The sequence below is a fragment of the Alligator sinensis genome, unplaced genomic scaffold (genome assembly GCF_000455745.1).
Source record: "Alligator sinensis unplaced genomic scaffold, ASM45574v1 scaffold1285_1, whole genome shotgun sequence".
Lineage (NCBI taxonomy): Eukaryota > Metazoa > Chordata > Crocodylia > Alligatoridae > Alligator > Alligator sinensis.
In genome coordinates this window covers 68,205-86,958 of record NW_005843547.1, presented here as the reverse complement: position 1 = coordinate 86,958, position 18,754 = coordinate 68,205, and the positions used below count along the sequence as shown (strand labels likewise).

General features: G+C 48.7%; 1 long non-coding RNA gene across 2 annotated transcripts; it reads right to left on the bottom strand.

Annotated features, from left to right (window-relative positions):
- Positions 1 to 5,088: 5,088 nt before the first annotated feature.
- LOC102379092 lies at positions 5,089 to 14,046 on the bottom strand. 2 transcript variants are annotated; one of them, XR_325527.1, is made up of 3 exons: positions 13,910 to 14,046; positions 10,178 to 10,386; positions 5,089 to 5,362 (listed from the first exon to the last, which is right to left on the bottom strand). It is a non-coding gene; the product is annotated as an uncharacterized LOC102379092 (long non-coding RNA). The 2 variants fall into 2 exon arrangements; XR_325526.1 differs by having other exon boundaries at positions 10,178 to 10,367.
- Positions 14,047 to 18,754: the final 4,708 nt, after the last annotated feature.

The following is an 18,754-nucleotide window of genomic DNA, read 5'->3' as shown; positions in this document are numbered from 1 at the left end:
CTTGTTTTCAGATTTAGCTCCAAGATTATCATTCCAATAATTTTCTTTTTCTCTAACAGGATCGATAATAGATATCACCAGGATTGTACACAAAACCAATAAATGCCTCTTGAGCTGGAAGTGGGGAAGCATTAATAACTTTCTATATAAAATCTGTAAGTAAAACGGTTGATAGTGCTGTGAATGTACCCCTCTTCTAGGAGCCCCTCTCAACAGCAGAAACATCACAAAACAATAAGCAACAAAGGAAAGTTCTTTGCAGTATTATGCACAATACACTACTAAAACAGGGTGATAACAACATCAAACATTTTAAGGCTAGCATCTGCTACCACTAAAATTGCCCACTCAATACTAATCCAGTGCCTCGTGTGTGTGTGTGTGTGTGTGTGTGTGTGTGTGTGTGTGTGTGTGTGTGTGTGTGTGTGTGTGTGTGTGTGTGTGTGTGTGTGTGTAAGGAAACATCATTTAAATGAATTATTATATAACATTTCCCCCTCTCAACTTCTGAAAAGCTGACAATAGGGTAATGGGAAAAGTTGACAACCTTTTGCTCCTAGTGGTGTATAGGACAATGCCTGGTAGGTGTGCGCAGGAATGTGAAAGTGGTGCCATTTAGGTATAATGGCCAGTGGCTGGAAAGCTTAAGGTGAAAGAATTAGCTAAAATGAATATTATCAATTAGGGGCAATAGACATGGAGGGTCAGGGATGGGCATAAAAGCTTGATAATGGGCACTTACAGAAAGTGGTGGGAGAAAGGGCACTGGAGAAAAGATTATTGAGTCATTTTAACAGTGCTGTGATTGTCAGCTCCTGGTGAAGCCTATTTAATAATTGAAAAGACTTAAACACTTTCTTTCCAGTGCCAGAATTTCTGGGGAAGGTAAAATAAAAAAAGATACAGATACAGTCTAGTTACCACGTGTACTTTTTCAACTGACATAGATGTTACTAAGCAGGTGAAGATGCTATAATCTCAGCATTAAAACTATATGTTTTATGCATTCTTATAGCTGGTATTAACTCTGCCGAACTGATGGAAGATAAAATCATCTCTTTGATTGATGCTGGAGTAGCCATAAACTGTGCTTACCCTCTCATTCTTCGTCCAGAGAGGAAAGTGAAGTTAATCCTCTCCTTTGACTATAGCTCTGGAGATCCTTTTAAGGTAGCTTTTACCATCACTGCAGTGTTGCTGTAGTTTTATTCTGAAGGTCTATTATGCCAGATGAACACAGAACAAAACTTTTTTCTTTACCTTGAGGAAGGATAATACAACAAAACGATGAGATGCTTAAGAAATTATTTTTTCTTTCACTGGTAAAGAACAGTTTGAGAGCTGAATACTTTACAAGAACTAACCCAATGCGGATAGGTTAGTCCATAGAATTATATAACAAATAGACGTATGCAACCAGGGCACATCTACATGTGTCCCTATGGTGCTGTTGTTACTGTGCCATCATTTAGTACTTCTTTTTGCAAGTACTAAATGATGGCACAGAAACAGCCATTACTGCACTGTGCTGGCGGCGCATGTTTATTTTTATTCTCGTATATTGCCATAGTGATGCACTACACCAAGGGAGCATGTCAGTACAGCAACATAGCTATAGTGTCACGGTTTGTCTCTCCTGATACTACACTGCCATAGTGCATTGCTGCAGCAACATAGCGTCATGTGTAGATGCACCCACTACATAGTAATTTGACCACCATTATAATGTTCACTAGTGATCACCAACAATACCAAGCTTATTTTCTGTAGTTGGTAACAGCTGTAGGTCCATATTTTCAAATGTACAAAAGAAAATTCACGTCTTTTGGTATAAATAGGAGCCCAGTACTTGACTTCAAACGGTGTTTTGACAGTTTTCCCTCATGATCATATCAACAGTAGCAAAGATCTGTTTCACACCTTGTCTGAACAGTGGAACATTGGGTGGCACTAAGCTCAGTCATGATGCACGCTACAGAAAACCACTTCTACTGAACCACTACCAAAGACTTCTCCTAACTTCTGAGTAGATCAGACATCAGCAATGAATCCTTCTGCTCTGTGCTGGCACTTGGGGGTCAATGCTGTACCATGTTTTATCAGTCCTTAACCCCAGCGACAGATTTTCAAAGAAGCCTGTGAGAGTTAGGGTCCCAAATGTTACTGAAATTCCCGGGGAGGTAAAGTCATAGTTCTTTAGATTCATGTTAGATTTCTTTATGTAGATAATTGTTGATTGTTACAAAAAGAAGGCTGCTATCCTTTTTTTTTTTCCTATCCAAGAGGAGGATGCATAATTCCTGCTTAGGCAATCAATCAGAAACATCATAAAGGGAGCTAGACTTACATTTTTAAATATCTAAAGCCCTGATTATTTAACTTGATGGGAACTGTGGTCCTGCTAAACATCCTAGTCATATTTTTCTCATTCAGACACTCAAGCAAGCTGTGGAATACTGCAGACAAAACAGCATCCCATTTCCTGAGGTAGATGAGAATCTGCTCCGGGACGAGAATAACCCCTCTGATGTCTACATCTTTAGAGGGGAGAATGCCCCCACTGTCATGCACTTCCCCCTCTTCAACACAGTGAACGTTCCAGGTAAACCTCCTTTTCTGTTATTGACCTGCTCATCATTTACCTTGACTTCAACACAATTATGTATGGTTCTCACTGGGAAAGCCAGGAATTAAATATAGAAGCTCTCAATGAAAGATCCAGTCTCTGATGCACTTGGGCTAGCTACTGACATTCAAAAGGCCCCAGGCTGAATCAAACCTATGTGGTTTTCTGTAAACAGCATAGTTTACATTGGTAACAAACAAAACATACACACCCTTTGATGGGCGGTGGGTGACACATCTTAGACCGTGTTCTGCCATTTTAAAACCAGTCTATGGCTAAGTACAGATAGTCAAAAAGCCCATGGCTAAATTGATTCAGTCTTTGCAGATTAGTGTAAACTGCAAAGATTTAACTGAGAAAAAATGGATATGCATTTACCTTTGATTCACGATATGAAGTCACGTGCCTGCAGTGGCTCAAGCCAGCCGCCAGGGGGTGCTAGAACATGGTTCTCTGGCAGTTCTTCCTGCTGCCCCTGAGGTCTCTGGGATTTGCAGTCTAGAATCACAGAATCAGAACTATGCAGGGTTTCTCATCACTTCCTCTTCCTGCTTCCAGATGCCTCTGGGACTTGTAGTCCACAGGAGCAGCCCACAGTAACTTTCAGCAAGTTTAACAGGGCAGGGCAACTCTGTACTTTGGGGAAAAGGGGTTTAGCCACCCCTCCCTGGCCCCAGACCCCAGCCAGGGTTTGCCTGGGGGAAGAAGTCCCTGCCTCTCTTCCCCCCTTCCCCCAACCCTTTTCTGCTAGAGCAGACACCACAGCCCAGCCTAGGGCTTGAAAACATGCTGGGATGCTGGGGGACTGTGATTTAACTTGAACCAGGAAAGGGTCTGGGACAGAAGCTTCATAAACTGGTTTAACCCAAATCAGTTAAGTCTGATACTACAGTCAACCAGGTTCATCTTAAACCACTTGAAGCCATTTTGAAACTTATGTGCACTGAACTTCTGTTCTGTTACAGGTTTAAACCAGTTTCTGATCACTTAAACTGGTTTGTTTGTAACATCTGTCCCTAGCCCAAGTGTGTTGAACTTCTGTTATGGGTATAGACTGGTTTCCAATCACTTGTAAAAGTGGGATAAATATAAAAAGATAAAAGTGGAATGTCTGTACATGGCCTTGGAGCACTGCAGTGTGTGTGGAAGATATGATGCAAGAAACTTAAGGAAAAAAATTAGAAGCAATCACAGAGCTGACAGTTATGGATGTTAAGCTATAACAGACTGGAAGTCTGACAAGGTTATAATAATAAATTGTAATCATAACAGCTCTCACTGACATTAGTCATAACAATAGTAAAAACCTCTTTTTAATAACTTAAATGTTTTTATTTTCCTTTGGTTATAGGCCATGTCACAGACTCAAGATTTAAATTCAGTCCTGTTCGTTTTGTGTACAATAAGGAAGACTTCAGTAAATTGCTCCAGGCTGCCAAATTAAATGTGTCAAACAATAAAGACAAGATCTTACAGGAGATAAGACATGTCATGGCTTCCTCTAACAGGAGTAATTTATATTCTCTGTAATTCTCTACAGGAAATCTTTGTACAGCTGCAAATTTCACTTGTGCTACTAGATATTATATGTGACATCTGGATTTAAATACTAGGTTATGTGGTTCCACTGGACTACAAAATATTAAAGGAGATTATACTGCAGCCAAATATGTCATCAGGAAAATACGTAGAAAGAAGATGTATGTGTGCACAGTCATTTATCTCACTTACAAGCAAGCATTCACAATCAGTAACCTAGAAGATGTGGTTGAACGTAGATATTCAAAGAGGTTCTGCTCATTAGCACTATAGATACTCTTGAAAATTTAGCGAAATATTAACTATGCTAGTGATAAACCTGAGATTACTCCTTCAAAAGTAATGCCTTTCTTTTCTAAAAGTATCTGAGACCATGTTCTAGACTGCTGTTCATAACAACCTTTGTTTTTATGAATTTTCTTGTTCGTTCGTACCTCAGTGTTCTTTGACTGTCTCTGACAACATACTGCAAATATTTTTGCACATTTAATCCATTAAGTCCATGCCATTGTTTCCATTGTACACTGTGGGTGCATCTACAGGAGGTGCTATGTCACCATAGGAACAAGCTACAGCAACATAGCTTGTCACTACAGTAATTTAGTGTTGCCGGGCATAAACCCTGATGCCAATACTACATCGCTGTAGCTCATTGCTATGGCAACATAGTGTCTAAAACTACCAGTGTGCCACTGGGACTGCATAGTAGCGGTGGGTACTGTGCCATGATTTACAGTACTGCAGTCAGGAGCATGTGTAGATGCACCCTGTATTACTGAGTCACAGAATAACCTGCCATAGTACAAGTACCTAATGTAAGAAGCAAGGTGATCTCCCCCAGTTCCTAAAACAGTACAGGGACTATGACAAATGGAGGTTAGAGAATTAAGAAAAAAATAATTTGTACACGATAATCAGGAGAGTAGGATTATTATATAGAATGACTTTGATAAACAGGATAAGTCGTCTGAAATGAATCAAATGAAATTCATTAGGTTCAAGTGCAAAGTCCTGGAAAACTTGCATGCACAAATACAATAATTTGCCAGGTTGTATTTGATGCATTACAGAAAGGGAGCTGGGTATCGTAGCAGACCATAGGAATAAAGGCTTATGAATAAAGGCTAAAAGAGCTCAAATGATTTAGTCTGCAGAAGAGAAGACCGAAGGGTGATTTGACCAGTCAATGTCCTGCCCCTGCAAAGACAAGAAATAATTTGTTAAAATGCACTCAAACTATCCATGGTAGTGGATCCCTTACCCCACAACAGAGGAAGGCAAAACCCCCGATAGACCATCTGAATTAGACCATGGGATAAAATTACCTCCTTATCTTTTATATGGCAGAGGAGCAAGACCTTGAGGCAGGAACTGCTGAGTTTTCTAAATTCTAACAGGAGCATCAGCACACCACAGTGAAAATCCCCAAATTTGCCTGTATAAATCTGTGCGTTAAATTTGAATCTTTTTAGCTTGCATTATAGTAGCTTTAGTCATTTTTGCCTGCATTAATTTAAGTTAGGCCAAGTTAGCATAAACCTCCTCTCCTTCAATCTGCTATTGCACATTTCTTCCTCTATCAGGTGTTTTAAAAGTAAGAGAAAATTCTGTTTTGAGCACAGGGCATTTCCCTCCTGGGGCACAGTGAAGTTCTCCTTTACTGTCTACCAGTAATAGGGATCCCAGACAGCCCCATGGTGAAGAGCTCCCTCAAGCTAATTTTACTCCCTTCTCAAACCCAACTGCCATCAATTGATATTGCTATTGCCAGTCCCTCTGTACCCAGTTAAAACAAAATTCTATAAATTAATCACACAACCTACTTCCTTAAACTTGCACAGAACCAAATATGATAAAAAGATAAATGACAACAAAATACAGATACTGCATTACATGAAATATATATTGAGATAGACTCTGATCCTATTTGTACTTAACAAAGCTGTACAGTCTTATAGCTTAGTGTCCTTTAAATCCCCCAAATCCTAAAAGTCCTGAAAGGAGGCTGACCTGCCAAGAGGATCTTACCACAAGTAGAGACTGAGATCTAAGAGGGGAAGGATTCATAAAAGATGTGCAAATGGGAACCTCAGCACAGGATGCCAGAGGAAACCACCCTTGACCTCTGGCCCCCTTTTTCTTCCCCTTCAGACTAGCATCTTACAAAATTACCTGATTCAAAACCTGAACCAAATATGGTCATGAAAACACTCCATTAGCCAAGATGGCACTCATGGACCTAATCCCTTTATCAGGATTAAATATTCTGAGACTGGATAAATTTTGTCCAGTATTTGACATTGGTAAACTTAGTTGTACTTTTTCACACAAATATAGGTAATATAACCAATGCTAACTACCAGTCTGTAAGGCCTACTATAAACACTATACTATTGGTAACAATGAATAATGAGCCAGGTCTGGATCATGGGGTTGGATTTGAATCAGGGACAATAGAATTTCTTGAGCTTTGGTCTGGGTCACAGCAGCTCCTGTGGCTGTGTCCAATTTGGTGGGGATCCAGCTGGCCGCTAAGCTCCATACTTTGACCCAACTTTGGTCATTTTATCAGCCGTCTCATTTTCAATCCAAAATCATTACAATTTGTTGTGAGCTTTTACCTTTTTGACCAAAGGAGGCTTTGACAATTTCAATGTAGTTCCTCCAATCAGCATATTTCTTAGATGTACTGTCTGTGGAAGTAAAGCCGTTGTTTTGCCCAAAAGGCAAGAACTGGGTAAGGAAGGACCAATCCAATCAGAATCTGAAAAGATCACAAGTTGGGCATCTGGATCCTAATTCTGACCAGTTGAAACACAGTATTCCAGAGCACAGGCAACTGCTGCCAATTCAGCATGCTGAACTGAATGTGGAAGACAGGACTGGAAAACTTCAACAGCTTGTTCAACCCACAGAGATGCCCCCACAAAACTGCCAAATCTGTTGTACCTTCTTCCTTGCTCACAAAAGCTGGAACCATACAGAAAAATTTCCTCAATTGACATCTGAGCTCTGAGGAAAAGACAGAAAGATAGTATTTTGGGGGAACCTGCAGTTTCCAAATGGACACTCTGGAAGAAGCCCATCATACGGCAAGGCCACAGGTAACACTGGTGTGCTGTGAACCACTTCAAGAGTGAATGCCTGCTTTTCCAAATGACACTCCTGACCATTCCAAGTTGCTATAAACAGCCTCAGTAGGAATTGGGAGAAAATAAAGTGCAAAGTTCAAATGAAAATAAACTGAAAACTCCAAATTCTGAACAAAGAATTATTGCAAACTGAGCAATGAAATGCTTCACTGCTCAAAATCAAAGCAGGAGATGTTTAGTTCATAATCGCTCAAGCCCTTTTGAAAATACTGCCATCAGTAGGAAGGCAGTGGGCTGGACCGTCCACTCCAGATCTGATTGTCCAGATCTAGGTCAAGGGCACTCCATTAAAAGCCAGAAAGCTGAGCAGGTGAAAGCTGGAGCAATGTAGCAGTGGGTCAGCAGGGGAAGGTGAGGGCTGCAGTGGGGGTTGAGCTGCGTAAACTTTTGGGGGAAAACAGCATGGGAGGATCCAGGCCAGCTGGAACCTGTGGGAGAAGAGGCAGAGTCAAGGCTTGCTCAGGGTAGGGCACAGGCCAGGGCAGAAGAAACCGATGTGGGTGGGAAGGAGGTGGGTCTTTGCCCCTCTGCTCACACCCATGGACCAACCACGGGGTAAAGGAGAGTCTCCCCAGCAGAGAGAAGTATGTGGCTCTCACATTTGGCTCAGTGGGACCTTTCTGTCCCCAGCAGGCCTGACCTGGGCTAGAAGCTTGGATCCCCAAACCCCAGAGCGACTCCCTGGCAATAGGGTTTCAGGCCCAGATGCAGGTGATGAGGCACCAACCTAGGAGACAGGCAGTCCATCCACAACACAAGGACCCTGTCAGAGAGGCAGGGTGGGTCATCCTGACTGGCCTGGAGGCAGGAGGAATCCCAATCCTTGTCCAGGCTGGAGGAGGGGCAGCCCCCCAGAGCTGTGGTCTGCTGGGGTGTGGAGGGGAACACTCATCTTTTCACTGCTCCCCATCCTCTCCTTCTCCTCTCTGCTGTGGTGTCAGCACTGGGGGTGGGATGCAGAGACACTGGTCAGTGGGCTCACACCACGGACACCCCAAACCCCTGGGATCCTGCCCTTCCCACTACCCCATGTGCTGGACTCCCCTCTCCCCAGTGTTGCCTCCATGCCAGGGACTGACTCTGGACTGAGGGGACGTGGTGGAGCTAAGGAATTCAGTGTCACCTGTTCTTACCTTGGCAACATGAGTATTTGAGGTCCTGCAAGTGAAGCAGCAGCCTTGCCTAGCTCTGCCTCACCTGGCTCCTGTGATAGCCTCTCCAAATACTCTTTATACAGCCCACCAGGGTGCCAAAGAGGGCAAGAGCTATTGACCGAAGATTGTCATCGTCTTGTGGCCGAGAAACCCCAGTGTGGTCACAACCCAACCTTTCTGTCATGGGCCTGGCACAGCTTCTGGCAGCAGCCATTTTTTTTCCAGCCTGCCAGGTGACCTGCCAGGAAGGTGGGCTCTGACAGATCCTGCTCCAAGTGGGCTGCCTCAGAGCCAGGGCACTCAGTAGAGTTTGGGGAGCAGCAGCATGCCCCATTCCCTGAGTGTGCTGTCACTGGGGGCTCTGATTCTGAATCCCAACAAAACCAAATCCCACAGCCCCTGTGGTCGCTTATGTCTGCCCAGCTCTGCTTCTGACTCAGGAGAATCAACACAGCAGAGAACAGCCCCAGAGCCCTACAGAGACCCATGACCCTAGCTGCAGCTTCACCCAGTCTCCTGAGAGTCCCTCCTTGTCTCCAAGGACCCATCTGTCATCCCGTTTTTGTCACTTGATTTCCCTCCTGAAAACTCACCTCCTCCACAGAACTTAAAATCTTCCAGGTTGGACTGGAACAAGGGGCAGCAAGTGTGTCTCCCACCTCTGAAATGGCCCTGAAACAAGAGCACTGGAATGGGGGCGGGGAGTGCTGCTCTCTCACATGGTTGAAGAAGGGTCTGATGTGTGTGCTCACGTCCAAACCCAGGGCCCCTGCATCTGTATGTAGGAGATTTAGGACTTGGGGCAGTGCATTAATGCCCTCCTGCATGAGCTGGTTACTGCATGGCACAAATGATGCCTGAAACAGTATTTACAGAACCGTCTTCTGGTGTTTTTTCAGCTGTACCAAAAGAAGACGTGACACACTCTGGAGATAGCCAGTCCACACAGGGCACTAGGGCCCAGGTAGAGAGACAGGATGGGTCATCCAGATTGGCCTAGATGAAGGAGGCACCCCAATCATCATCTGGACTGTGGTCTGCTGGGGTGCTGGGGGGATACTCACCTTCTTGCTGCTTCCTACCTTCTCCTCCCCTCTGCTGCAGTGTCAGCAATGAGGATAAGAGGCAGAGACCTTGGTCAGTGGGTTCACCTCGTGGACACCTCAAATCCCTTGGCACCTGCCACTCCCACCACCCCATGCCCTGGTCTCCACTCTCTCCACCACTTCCTCCCTGCTAGGAACTGGCCTCGGGGACCATGCCATACCCCATCCCTGCCTCCCTCAATGTTCCTGGGCTTAGGGCTGGTTCCTGGGAGTAGTCTAGATATACACAGGAGGGGGGCTTCCAGCACAGAGAGCCCAGGCTTGTGGAGCCTCTGCTCAAACATAGAAACTGAGGGCACTTGAGGGAGTTGTTGAAGGCAAGGGACCTACTGAAGACACCCTAGTCATTTCCCCTTTGCTCACCTATTCCTTTCCAAAGCCTCCAGAGCTGAAAAGAAACCCAATGGTCCTGGCCCTCAACCTTTCCTTCTAACCTGCTAGACGCTTCTCAGGACCAGGCATGGAGTACTGGCTCCAGTCCTCCCTCAGCTTCCCTCACACAGATCCCAGGGCTCACAAGCTAACACTAGAGAAAGCATCATACCTTTCCCCCTGTCCTGTCCAATTTCAACCATGATGAGCCTTGGTCTGTGAGCTTACCTCCATCCATGGCAGGGGTTCACCCTGGCACCCCACCTCAGCTAGGCAGAGAGCTCAGGTCTAGGTGCTGGTGTCTTCATACCAGGGGTCCTCTGCCTGTGTCCTGGCCTTGCTAGTGAGAGGCATGTTGGTCTGGATCTCTGTGTGGTGATGGAGCCATGCTTCCTTCCCCTGGGGTCGGCATCTGCTCCTGATTTCACAAGAAGCAACTGGTGACAGACAGACCGTGGACTGAATTCAACCCAAACAGCCCCTTGGAAGGAAGAACTCCCCTGCCTCCAAACACCACTGCCCCCAACATCTCCAGCCTGCCCTGAACATGGCACACTGCACATGTGACACCCCAGTGTCCCCAGCACCAGTCTGGTCCCCCACTACCCTGTGGGACCTCCTCCTCCTCCTCTCCCTGTTCCCCACTGACCCCCACAGGGCTGGCCAGACGTCTCGGGCCATCCCAACCTGATCCATGGGCTGTGCTTACAAATAAAAAAAAATGAATGCCATTGAGGATGAAATCCACCCTCCTGCTCCACTGTACCAGAGCTGGCCCCCGGTGGTAGGCTGAGAGGGACACCAACAAAGGAATGTAGTTAGGTCAGTGCAGCACTGACCCCCAACTCAAACACCAAACAACATACCCCACGGGTAACATAAAGGGACACCCCAGCATCAAAACACACAGCAGTGTGAGCACACCCTCCCACAAGCATCGGGAAAGCAACACACTCCCAAATTCCTCTTCAGGGGCTTTCCAGAGTGGGGGCACAGACTTACCCTTTCCACACACATGCACACACATACCCTCATGACCTCCCTCCCACCACCGGGGTACAGGAACATAGTGGAAATCATCTCTGTACTGCCATTCTCCTTAGCAGGGGTTCTTAGGAGCAATGGCTCCTCCTCATTGTCCTGCTCATCCTCAACTTCCCCCCAAACTGCCCTCCCAGATGGTCCACATGCAATTGCATACAGCCTGTCAGTGCCTGCTCAGGCCTGCACAGTATGTGTCAGGACCCGGCTGGGTTACCCTTTGGAATTACTCCCTTCCTGGCTCCCTTCCCCATCCCTGGCCTCCTCCCCAAGGGCTCATAGCTCTGCTGTCTCTGCCCCACACACTCTCCAACAGTTTCCCCTGCCTCTGCCAGCCACTGCGGAGACAAAAAGCATTTCACAGCTCAGAAACAGATGGAGATGTCTCAGAAATCCGCCATCTCCCTGAGTAGACCTGAATGGCCAGCTCCTCACTCAGCCCCAGATGGACGGAGAAAGAAGAGACCAGGACACTATGTCCTGGTGTGCACAGGACCCCCAGTGACCCCTCCCACCAGCCTCTTGGGGCTTCATACAGTCTTGGAGCAATCCCTGCCCCTCATGCTGCTTGAGCACAGGATCTGGAGGCCCAGAGTTGATGAGGGACTGACAGAGGAGACAACGGCTTGCTACAGGGCACTAGCACCCTGTGGGATGAGCATCATGTGCCATCCTGACCTGCGTGGAGGCAGAAGGGGCCCTGATCATCACCCAGTTCCCATCCACCACAGATCCCAGGGCTCACAGCCTAACAGTACAAAAAGCACCATACCTCTCCCCCTGTCCTGCTCCTTTTTGATGACAGCAAGCCTTTGTCTGGATGTTTGCCTCTGTCTTTGCCGGGGATTCACCCTGGCACCCTAACTTAGCCAGGCAAAGTACCTTGGTCTGGGTGTTGGTGTGTTCATGTCAGGGGCCCTCTGCCTGGGTCCTAGCTTCTCTTTTAAGGGGCACATTGGTTTCAGTCCCTGTGTCATGGTGGTACCCTGCCTTCTTCCCCTGGGGGGCAGCTACTGCTCCTGATTTAACAAGAACAAACTGATCAGAGATGGGTCCTGGACTGAATTCAACTGAACTGTCCCCAAGGAAGGAAGAATTCCCTTACCTTGAAAAAGCATCAATCCTTACACCCCTACAGTCCCCAGAGCCAGCAGGCTAAGCAGGAGATCCCCACCCCCCACCCCTGATACACTCAGCACCTGTCAGGCACCCCACAAACCCTTGCAGGACCACCTCCTCCTTCTCCCTCTGTGTCCCATGTACCCCTGCAGATCTAGCCAGCACTCCCCAGCCTCTCCATCCCAGTCCATGGGGTGCTATGGCAAATAAGAGAGTGAAATGTCTTTGACCATGAAATCCACCCTCCTGCCCCTCTGTCCCAGAGCTGGACCCTGGGGAGAGGGAGGGAGACACCAACCCAGGGAGCAGGCAAAGTCAGTGCAGCTCAGACCCTCCACCCCAACACCACACAACACACTGCACATCACACTGAACAGCACTAAGCAAACACACCCTCCTACAAAGCCTCAGGAAGGCATTAGCTTCCCCAACCCCATTCAAGGGCCTTCCAGGGTTGGGGCACAGCCTTGCCATTTCCTCCCCACCCCCCGCCCCAGAAACCCTTGTCCTAGGGCAAAGAAACATAGAGGAGCTCTTCTCTGCATTGTACTTCTCCCTGGCTAGGGTCCTGAGAAGCAATAGCTCCTCTTCCCCCTGCCCAAACAGGTCTCCCAGGATGATCTTCATGAGATATGTGTAGCCTGGGTAGTACCCAATTATGTACTCCCCTCTCCAATTGAAGGGAATGTTAGCAAAGCAGGTGCACTGTGGGGTGAAACTCCTGGCTGCACGTAGTTTCCCTCCTTCCCTATAGAGCCAGATCGAGACACTTAGTAACTTAATTATGTACAAATTTATTATTATACATATAAAAAGGGTTAAAATAGAACAAATATACAAAGGACCTGGGAAGTATGTGCAACACACACACACACACACACCCCTCTATGCTAATACTCTGGGTGCAGGTAAAGGATCTGGGAAATGAAGTGTCTCCGTAAACATCATGCAATCTTAGACTCTAGTGAAATACTAATCTACAGAGCATGAGGTGCAAGGTTCACAAAATATGAGCCACAGAAATGTCAGATGAAAAAGCTAGATCTCTAAAGGAAAAAAAGAACAGCCCTTGTTGTCCTGGGATAGTGGCAATGCCCCAAAGGTAAGGAGCAGGAGAAGATCCCCAGGGCCCTCCAAGCTCCCCGCTACCGAGCTTGAATAGCCCACACAGAGGAACGCTCAAACCCCTGGAAGTCCTTTCCCTTTGGGGTTTTCCCTCCAGCTGCTAGCCCCACCTGACAGGGAGAATCCCTCCTCCCATGTAAATCCCCCTCCCCAGGGCAACTAACAACTCTCTGGGAACAATGATGTTGCACTGGTTTCCTCAGATGAGACATTTCCTCCCTCAGCAGGGAAGTCCCCAGCTGCTCATAGCTCTCTCCAGACTGGGTCCTCTATAGACCTTGTGCACCGATGGCCCTTCTATGCTGCATGTCCGGCCTTGTGCCAGGGGTTGGAGACCCAAGCTGCCTTGTGCAGTGCCAGGGTCTCAGTCTGCTCCTGGACTCTCTGTGCACTGCCTGTGCACTGTGTTTCTGGCCTTGTGCTAGGGATTAGAGACCCAAGCTGCCTTGAGCAGCTCCTGGATCTCAGTCCACTCCCAGGCCCTCTGTGGCCACCCCCAGGCCCTCAGTTGGCTGTGCACCAACTGCCTGACCTTGTGTTAGGGGTTGGAGACCCAAGCCGCCTTGTGCAGCTTCCAAAGTCTTGGTTCTTGTCAGACACTCTGTGTACTGGCCGTGCACTGCTCGCCATGCTCCCTCGTGGTCTGGCGGCCCCTGCCACTTTGCCACTCCCTACCTGATAAGGAGGCTTCAGGCCCTTCTGGAGCAACAGTTCCACCCCACTGGCCAGCTCTGCCAGCTCTTCTCAGCTCTCTTCTCTGTCCCTTGACACAGACACCCATGTGCTGGACATGCTGCCCTTTCTTTCTCTTCTGGAGCTCCGCCCCAGATTGAAAATGGACCAATCAAAAGAGAAGGGGGGTTAATCCCCTCTCAGGTCCAACTCTTTGCCTTGCCCCTGGGTAGGGGTGAGGCAAACCTCTCCCCTGCCATCGCCTGATTGGTGAGAACACCCCACCAATCTCTCGGAGCCTTTCTGAGCTGGCAAGCTGGGCTGCTGCTGGCAAATGGCCACATCCGCACAAAGTCTGTCCCTACATGCCCAAACCTGCATGAGTGTGTCAGGACCATGCTGAGTTACCCTCTGGCATTGCTCCCTCTCTGGCTGACTTCCCTGTCCTGTCCCCAGCCTCCTCCCCATGAGCCCCAGAGCTCTGCTGCCCCTGCCCCACACACACTCACCAACAACTTCTCCTGCCTCTGCTGGGCACTGCAGAGACAAAAGCAGTTCATGGAGCTGTCTCAGAAATCCACCCCTTCCCTATGAGATGTGAACGGCCTGCTCCCTACTCAGCCCCAGACATAGGGAGGTAGAAGGCCCCAGAACACTATCCCCTGCTGTAATCAGGATCCCACCAGCCTCCTAGTGCTCAACATAGACTGTGGGCAAGGCCCTCCCACATGTGTCCACCCCAATGCCTGTGCACAGGGTGCTGGGGCTCAGAGACAATGGAGGGTCTGCCCAGGACACAAATGCTTGGCACAGATAGATACCTTTGTGGGTCATCCTGACCAGAAGGCAGAAGGGTCCCCTGATCATAACCCAGTTCACCTCCAGCACTGATCCAGGTGCTCACAAACTAACATTACGGAAAGTACCATAACTTTACCCTAGTCCTGCTCTTTTTAGACCTTGGCAAGTTCTGGTCTGTGTGCTGGCCTCCTTTTTTAGCAGGGCTTCATCCCAGTTTCCCACCTCAGCCAGACAGAGGGGCAATCTGGGTGTTGGTGCTGTCATGCTAGAGGCCCTCTGTTTGTGTGCTAGCCTCTACAGTAAGCAGCATACTGACCTGGGTCCCAGTGTGGTGGTGGGACCCTGCCTCTTTCCCCTGGAGGGAGCTACTGCTCCTGAATGCACAAAAAGGAAGTGGTCAGAAATGGATCCTGGACTGCATTCATCCCCACCATCATCAGGAAATAAAGAACCTGCAAACAGCACCACTCACAATACCCTGTAGCCTGCCCCAGAGCCTGAAAGCTACCCAGGAGACCCTCACCCTCCCTGTCGTCCACTTACCTCTCAAGGGCTGGCCAGCACTCCTGAACCCTCCCCTGCAGATTCATGGGAGGCTGTTGCAAATGCAGGGGTATAGTCTTTCCCTGTACAGATACAGGCACACACATACTTACCTGCCCCCCTGGGGCAGGGACATGCAGTATGGCTCACCTCTGTGGGGCAGTCATCCAGAGCCTGTCCCTGCTTCCTCTTGGCCTTGAGGGCCAGCAGCAGGAAATAAATGGGTTTTGAGCGCCTTCACTTGGGCCTGCATGGGAATCACCCCAGCATGTCAGAGCCTGCCCATGCCTGAACCAAGTGTATTGGGCCTCTGCACCCAACAGCTTTACCTCCATGGGCACACATCAAGGCCTACTTCCCCAAATTCAGTATGTCAGGAGTCTGTTCCTGGCTTCCACATCATCTGGGATTTCACCCTACTTGGCTAAGCTTGGATTCAGCCTGTTCCCTCCCCTGCCCTATGGTCCTGCCAGCCTCTGCCACATGCAAACTCACCAGGAGCTGCTCCTCCCTTTGCCATACATTGTGGAGATAAAGAACATTTCCAGGCTCAGAGAGACTGAACATGACATCCCAGAAAACACCCCTTCCCAATGAGAGACTTGTACAGAAGCAGCGTCTCCTTCTAAGGAAATCAGCACCTAGGAGGAGGTTGTGAAGGCTCAGGCAAGTGGCTCAGGTGAGTCAGATCCTCCTGCTGTTGTGCCTCAGCCTGCTGAGGAGGGGGATAAGACAGGATCCCCACCCTTAACCCAGAAGCAGGGAGTAGTGCAGTGTGGGATCATTTTGAGGTGGCAAATGATCCCAGGTTTGCTATCTGCCAGCATTGCTGAAGGCAGATTAGCCAGGGCAAGGAAGTGAAACACTTCACCACCACAGCGATGCTGCTGCATCTCAGGAGGCAGCACCTCCTTGCCCTTCTTCCTGCTCAGCTTGGCACCAGTTTGAGCAAACCCAAAAGGAAGTCTCCAACTTGCTCCAAAGCCTCTGCCCCCCCAAAGCAGAGGCAGGCCACCCTGCAGCATTGGGGGAAAGCTGCAGCCAAAGGAGGGTGAACTCTCAAGGCAAGCAAGATCACCCAGAGCATTGGGGTGATGCTTGCTCTGGATAGCCAGCCCTTCTCCTTAGTTGAGCAGCCAGCGTTCAGGTGGCTCATGGAGCTTATGGCTGCATCTTACCAAGTTCCCACATGCACAACCTTTAGCAGGACAGTGGTACCCTCCCTGTATGAGGCATGCAGGGAGAACTCGAGGGAGGAGCTGTGCAAGACAGGGCTGCAGGTAGCCTTGCACTTCATCCCCAACATCTGGAGTAGCTGGGGTGGCAATCATGCCTACCTCTCCCACACAGGGCACTGGTGCGATCAGTCAGGCCATTGGTGGGCTCTCTTCCAATCCGAGGTGCTTGGATGAGTCCCACATGGCAAGGGAGATCATGGTGGGCACAAACCTCATGGTACAGGGGTGGCTTGTTGGGCAGGGTGAGCTCAACCGTGGGTTCATGGTCACCGACAATGGAGACAATATGATCATGGCCATCCATGAAGCGAACTTTGTTGGCATCTGCTGTATGGCACGCAGGCTGCACCCCATAGTCAAAGATGCCTTGGAGGGGGACAGGGCTGCCAATGATGGTGCCGCCACTACCACCACTAGCCAACTGATTCAAAAATGCAGGAAGGTGGCGGGCTACTTCCACTGAAGCATCAAGCGAGGCAAGATGCTGTGGAAGAAACAGGCAGAGCAACCCATAACACAAAATCATTCAGGATGTGAAGACCTGGTGGAAATCCAGATAGACTGGAAAGACTGATGGAGCAACAGAATACCATCCATGAGATGGCCTTGGTTGGGGAGATCATGATCAGCGGCCCCCTGAACACAACTGAGTGCAGTAACAACTCACAGATCTTGGTGGTCCTCAAGCCCTTCCTCAAGACCACCAAGACCCTCAGTGCTGCTGATACCCTCCTTAGCCCCACAGTGAGGGAACTGGAGAACCAAATGGACAAGTTTCAGGGGATCAGTTGTTCCTGGATGGGGCAAGCTACTGTCACCAGACATGCAGGCACTGGTGAGGTGGCTGAAGGAGGGCATCAGGAGACAGCTGGATCCCTTGAGGTCCAGTATGGTCAACTTTTCAGAGCCAGGCCTATGAACTTCACTTCATCAACCTCCTAGGTACAGAAACTCATGTACTCAGTATAGACAGTGAAATTCTGACACACTGCATCCTGTGGAACATCTCACTACCCAGGTACCTCTGTACGTTTACCTGCTCTACTACGTCCTCCTCCCCCCCACCCCAGCCTGTCCCTCACCCCCTGACACCTCCATTTCCATTTTCACTGACTGGCTTTCTTGCCTGCATTGCATGACAGGCCAGCCTCTGGCTTCCTTACTATTTCTTCCAGCCAGGACCAGAAGACACACAGACCAAAGACAGGTGCTTCCTCAGCCTGACAAAGGGGTTTTCAACCCAAAAGCTTGCTAAGATATATGTTGCTAACTATACAGTTGGTATACTAAAAGATACTAGGTTGTCTTACCTGTTGCCATTTAAAGTGGTGAACCTGGATGAGGCTGTAGTGGAGGAGGAGGCCTCATTGTGGCACATTACTGTGTTGTGTAGAGGCCCCAGCACCAGTGAGAGGGCACCTTAACACACACACAGTGGCATCCACCCATGTCATGAGTTTTGCCTGTCAGAAGTCTGAAGTGCAGGAACCCAGAACCCCCTGTACCTATCTCCTTGAATGCTGGCGGGCTTCGTGGCTACATCAGGCCCTAGCAAGCCTGAGATTTTCACCCCGCTGTGTACTAATTTTGAGGAACTGAAGGATACTCACCTGGGAAGCTCCCCTAGCCAGGAACACAGACCTCCACGCTGCGGCAGGAGCTCCCGGTTTGCCCCAGCCCAGTGTTATCACCTTGGCAGGTGAGGTGGACTGGTGCAAATCCACAGCCAGGGCAATATCCAAGGGCCAGGGGCAGAGCCAGGGGCAAAGAAGAGACAAGGATGGTCGAGGACAGCGAGGATGGAGGCTGGGAGTGCTTGACACTATGCCAACATCTCAGGAGCAGGGTAAGTTCCCGATCAGACTCTGAAGGTGTTGAGGAACCCTTGCTAAAAGAGTGAAGAAGAAGGGGAAAAGAAGAAGAAGAAGAAAGTAAGAGAGAGAGAAAACAGTAGGAGAGACAAAGAAGGCAGATGCTCCTGAGCCGTTGGCCCGTTTTTTTTCACTTGTTTGGGAGCGCTGATTAATCGCCACAGGTCGCCAATTGAGACAGGCATGGCTGCGGCAAGAAGAGAAAAGAGATGGAGAAGGAGAGATTCTCTTAAAAAGAAGGGAATGAAACCCTGCTTCTCCAAGAGTGCCGCAGCTCAGGACCCAAGGGAGAAGTAAGCCAAGGCTGGCTAAGGAAAGAGGGCAGGGAAGGTAACGTCCTCCGACATCCCACTGTTTTTTTGTTGTTGATGTATTTTGGCTTGTTAAATGGCTAC